Source organism: Microtus oregoni, unplaced genomic scaffold (assembly GCF_018167655.1).
Source record: "Microtus oregoni isolate MIOR12 unplaced genomic scaffold, Mior012 000077F_ref0000221, whole genome shotgun sequence".
Lineage (NCBI taxonomy): Eukaryota > Metazoa > Chordata > Mammalia > Rodentia > Cricetidae > Microtus > Microtus oregoni.
The window spans coordinates 3,888,343-3,894,342 of NW_024544029.1; positions in this window are offsets into that span (position 1 = coordinate 3,888,343).

The following is a 6,000-nucleotide window of genomic DNA, read 5'->3' on the forward strand; positions in this document are numbered from 1 at the left end:
CCACTGCACTGTCGCCTAGGTGACCCTACCGTATGAAAGGGTCCACGACCTGAGGCCACAGCGAGGCGCAGGCTTCTGACCTCCGTGGGGCAGTCTTCCATGATCTCGTGTGTGCAGATCCACATTTCTGCCTGCGGTGATCCGTGTTGTATCCGCCACCCCTGCCGCCGCTGTGGTTCTACCCAGTCGGCTGCAGACGCCTCCGCCAGGTGCGTCACCCGCACCTGAGTTGACCCGGGACCCCGACGCCCGCGGCGCGCTGCGGGGAGCCGTTCTCGGTGCGCCGTTGGGAAATCGCCGGCAAGTTTCTGCTGCAACCGGACTGTACTCAGCCGGACTCTACCAGTTAGGATAAGCACAGGGGGACCGGAGTGGAGGCTGAAATCGCGTCCTCTCTCCTACCTCGTGTTCCGCTTAACCACCGCAAAGGAGCACGTTCCTGGCTAATTGCGATCTCATTCCAGCTGGCTTTGCCTTAGCTTCTGTAGTCTCTGCACCCCCAGACCCTCCCTTGCCAGCGAGACTCTGATGTGAAGGAATAAAACAGGCACAAAGTTCACCCCAAGAACTGAAACTGTGGATGGCTACGAGAACTCACTCTGGAAAAATGTGAATAAAAATTACTTTCTACCATAACACATGCTCCACACTGCACCAGATGCTGGAAGACGATGGGGTCGATAGGGCTTCCTCCTTTGAATGGGAGGATGTTTGAATCAATAAACCTAAGAGTGTTCTAGAATACAAATACCCACAACGTCACCCAACAGTAGTCAGGGAAGGCAAGGTTGAGGAAGTTCGGGAAGGGACAGGGAGGTCAGGAGCCAAGGCTCAGGGAGGATGAGAACTAGTGATTTGCCCATAAAGACCCAGACAGAAGATCAATGAAGGACGAGAGCCCAAACAGTGCGTTAGAGCGGGAGAAATTCAGTCCCTTTCTTCCTGCCGGCTGACCCTAAGAAACCGACAGGGGCTAAACAGAGAGCTTCCCAAAAGTGGAACTCTGAGGACAAGCCGTGAAGGGTCTATCATGGGAACGTTCTGGATAGGCTTTTACATTCTAGAAAATGGGAGATACCCGTTGTTTGAGTTCGGGGATGGACAATCTATGTCAAATAAATGAATGGAAGTGGTCTTTTGAAAGCCCTATCAGTCAGGTGGAAGGGTTTTCTATTCTAAATGAATCACTTTCCAGAGCATTATGGAAAAGCTGACTGTCATGAGAAAAAAAAAAAAAAAAACCTAAGAGGAAATCTCAACACCCAACACCTTAGGGCATTCTGAAGTCCCATGAGCCTCTGGAAGAGGTTAGGAAGATGAAAGCCTACATACTCCATAAGTGATCACCTGTGGCTTTTCTCACAACAGTGAAGCTGGAAGTTAACACATGTGACATATTGTATAAAAAGAATTCTCTGGAGCCGGATGGTGGCGGCGCAAACCTTTAATTCCAGCACTCAGGAGGCAGAGCCTGGTCTACAGAGTGAACTCCAGGACTGCCAGATCTGTTCCACAGAGAAACCCTGTCTCAAAAAACAAAACAAAAATTTCCTGGAATGTTTTATTCGATCTAGAAATCAACCTTTTAAGACAGACTAACAAAACTTGTTGACATCTTATAGCTGGGAAATGGCAGTCACTTGAACACCTACCTAGTCTTCTCTCTGAACAAGCCCATTGCTCATGCGGCCCCACAAAAAAAATTCCATACCCCCATTTCCTTTTCACCCATTGGATCACAGTCTAGAAAAACCAGCCACAAAGAACTCAGAGGTTCTAGATTTGGCAAATTTGCCCAGTTATAGATGTCATTGCTATGTTTAACACACTGTGATTGACCCCATCATCACACCCCTATGTATATCCTCCTCATCCTCCCCCAATTCCTGGACCACCACCTCCCATCTGGCCCTCCAGACTCTGTTCCCTCCCTCATTTCTCTGGTCATCTCATCAAACCTCTGCCACCATCTCCAGGCAACAATGATCCACCATAATGTGTACTACTCTATCCTATGACTTGTTAACTTATAACAAGACATTTTAAGTTTATATTGAACAAGGATTTTTTCCACCCCAGCTTTATTTCCAGAACAATCATTTTATAACAGTGACAAAAGCAAGATTCCTTTCTCCTCTTGTTCTTCTAGAACCTCTTCTCTCCTGGCTCCACATCTCCCTGGGTAGGTCCTCGAATAGAGGTGACTTTCTTATACTCCCTTTTCCAGAAACCTTGAGGCCAGGAAGCAGTGTTTGGTAACTCTACTTCAGAGCGAATAGCTTTAAACTCAGCTAGACTAGCTAGGTGGTGGAGCACACCTTTAATCCCAGCACTCAGGAGGAAGAGGAAGGTGGATTTCTGTGCGTTCAAGGCCAGCCTGGTCTTCAGAGTAAGTCATGGCTGCGTAGAGAAACCCTGTCTTGAAAAACAGAACTTCTCTAGGCTGATGCAGGAGCTACATACCAGAAACTCTGCATGCATAAGGTGTGGATTTCCCTTTTCTTTTCTCCAAAGATAGCATTTCTTGAATTCTCCGCTGTCCCCCTGAAGGGTGGTATTGATCACTTGGTCAGACTGCCTCCGCTCATAGTTTTTCTCTGATCAGTTTTCCCAGGGAATATCTGTGCATCCCCCCCCCCCCCCCCCCCACACACACAAGATGCTACCTTAGAGTTGTTACGCAGCAGCCATTTGTACACTAACAAAAGATTCCTGCCAAGTGCATATTCCGCCAAGGATTCCAGGGCCTGGATGCATTCCATAAGGCCAAGCCTGGTCTCTAGGCATCTCTCCCAGGCCCTGGGTGCCTGTGGGAGGCTTGGGCAAATGTGGCCTGTCCTCAGTCTTTTCTGTATTGTTACTGGCATAGGAAGACTGGCAGCAAACCTCTCGCTCAACAGATGCCTGAAGAAAAATGCCCCGAGCCCCAAGAGCCATGGTGGGTCATGGAGGTCCTAGAGACCAGAGCATCTTCTCACTTGGTTCCTCTTGTAAATGCTTTTAAGAAATTAAGTTCTGGAAGGTTAACCCATCCATCTTTTAGGACAAAAAGGACCTGGGACTACTCTTGTTTGTGTTCAGGTAGAGGAAGCTCCAAGCGATGAAAACAAATCAATTGAAAGAGGCCTTCCAGGACAATGGTTTCCCAGCTCTTGCCTGCTGTCCAGCAAAAATGACTATTCACCACGACCAAGAATACATGCATAAGTTCTCGTGAAACAAGAGATGCCTTGAAATAATAGCTCTCTCTCTCTCTCTCTCTCTCTCTCTCTCTCCTCCTCCTCCTCCTCCTCCTCCTCCTTCTCTTTCTCCTCCTCCTCCTCTTCCTCCTCCCTATCCCAGCTTCTGTGACCTTAAGTCAGGTGTTATCTTATAACTCTCCTGCCTTTTCTAGTTTTTGGTCTGCCAGCCACAGGCAGCCCCAGCATCTTGACTTGCCCAACACAGGACAGCTTTGGGGAGTCATGAGTGAGAGCTGAAGACTTAGCCTGGTCTAGAAAGAGTTGGGTACTGCCAGGTGTCTACTAGAAATCTTCCTGGCTCCACTTCTCTATTCCCAGCAGCCCAGCTCATGTCTCCATCCTTGGGGTTTGGGGTACTTTTTTCTCATCTGCTCCCACATCGTCAGGCCCAAATTGCCATGCACTGGCCCGCACACAGTGTCAGCTGGCATGGTGATGAAGAGCCTGGGGGGCCAGATGGAGAGATGTAGACTTCCACCTACAACTCCAAGCAGAGGCAGCCCAGAGCTCTCCCAACTCGCAGGTATTTACTAGGCTCCTGTCCAAAAATGCAGCAGACAGTGATGACTGCTCTCCAACCCCCATATCCAGCCATTACTACCATTGGAGCAAAGCAGAGGCTCAGACGCCTCTCCCATCCTGTCCTGTCTGAGGGTTTTACACGGATCATGAATAGTCTTGCAGGAGACAACAAGACTCTCATTTACAATCCACTTGGGAATTTGTAGTTTGTTCCTCTAAGGAAGAGAGTCTTGTGGAAGAGCCTAGAGTTGGGGAGGCTGTGTGGTTTAGGATTGAGCCACTTGGAAGCAGGTGACAGTGGAGTTACTGTCATAATGCTGCTGGAAAAGTCAGTAGGGATAGCTGACTGCTTTTCAAATCCTCCCTTTTGAGGAGGAGAGTCTCCAGGGAAGGTGGTTAGGCAACCATCTCTTCCTTCATTCCAGTGAGCAAAAGCCCCAGAACCCAGGTCCTGGGCACGCCTCGCGTTTCTCCAGAACAGGAAGGACATGCCGTCAGCAGCCCAGGAATGCGTTAAACATCTCTCCCCTGGGGCCCCCCGACTCCAGAAAGATGCAGCAGTTGACAGTTCTTCTCTTTCGCCTTTGGCCTTTAGCCTGGGACAAGCACACCACAAATCCTGGCTGCCCCCAGTCTGTAGCATTCACTTTATTGTTCTCGGTCGTCAAAGACATCAGTGTGGTTCACGCTTGGGTTTCTGCTGCCTACCTCCCCTTTCAACCAGACTTCCAATGAACAGGATGGCCATGGTGTCTCGTGCTGTGCGCTGTTGAAATGTCCTACAACCGAGAAGTGATCTCGAGATGCTTTAGTTGTGAAAACCTACTAGCAGAAGAGAAACTGTCATGCCTGAGTGAAAACCAGAAATAAAAAGGAAAGGGCATAACTGGTCCTGGGTTTCAGAAGCAGATGGAAGGAAGGAAGGAAGGAAGGAAGGAAGGAAGGAAGGAAGGAAATGCCTGTTCCTAGGTGTGGTAGAGGAAGAAAGTTTATTGTAGGTGAATGAGAGTGTATAACCAGAGAGACATCTAGGAGACCCCAGAGTGGACACGACTCTGAGCCATGTGAGGGGAAGGGGAAGGGAGAGAGGAACCAGATGCATCAGCCAGGAGGTCCAAAAGGAGAGTAGACGAAGAGCCAAGTAACCAAAATGGTTGGATCATATAGGAAAGGACAGCCCAGCCCCTGGGCTGGAGAATTTGGGGTAGGGGTGGGTATATCAGCCAGGAGGGCCCTATAACAGGGAAGGACTGGGGGATGCAGGGAGAAGCTAGCCACCAGGTCCACTTCGATATGCTAAATATGGCCTCAGCTGCTTGGTGGAAAACTATTACCAATAGCCATAACTCTGGGTAGACTCATCCTCATCTAACAAATACCAGCTCTCAGTTCGAATGGTATACTTCTCAGCTATTACTTCGAATTGGTATGCCTTGAGCCTTTTGTCCTGACTGCCCTGGTATCTGTTCTTTGCGCTCAGATATTTCACAGAACAGATCTAATACTTGGCTCTTGGGGAGAAGAGGTCAGAGATGGTATTGATGTCCCTCTAATGTAATCAACATATTAAAACCTCATTTTTATTGGTGATTTAAAAAACAAAAATTAAAGCCAGGCTTGGTGGTACAAACCTGTATTTCCAGGAACTCAGAGTGTGGAAGCAGAAGCATTGGGAGTTCAAGGCCATATTCAGCTACCTAGAGAGTTTCGGGCCAGCTACACGAACCCCATCTTAAACAAACCAGCAGGCAAAACTCAAAAACAGTTCAAATAAGTAGACAGAATAATGCCTCCCTGTGCCCAGAGGACCACACGGAACATCTATTCTTAGAGGCAATAGCTTTTGAGAAGAAGGAACAGCATCGAGACTCAGAAGCCTCCTGTGCGGTCGTCAGTCATGGTAAATGATGCGCTGTCAAAGCTTGTTCTTCGTGAGCAACCAAGCGGGAACTCACAGGATGAGCCTGCTGTTCATCTTTTGTTTTTTTTTTGTTTGTTTATTTGTTTGTTTGTTTCTGCACTTCTCTGTTCCTCCTCTTACTGCTGTTGTTGGGAGCATCGGCGACGACCCTAGTTTTAAGAAAGGGACTTAGATGCACAGCCTTCAATTCTCTTCGTGTTTGGACAGTCTCTCTCTCTCTCTCTCTCTCTCTCTCTCTCTCTCTCTCTCTCTCTCTCTCTCTGAAAGTTAAGTCTCTACATGTAGGATGATCTTGCTGGAGTCTTAATTTGGGCC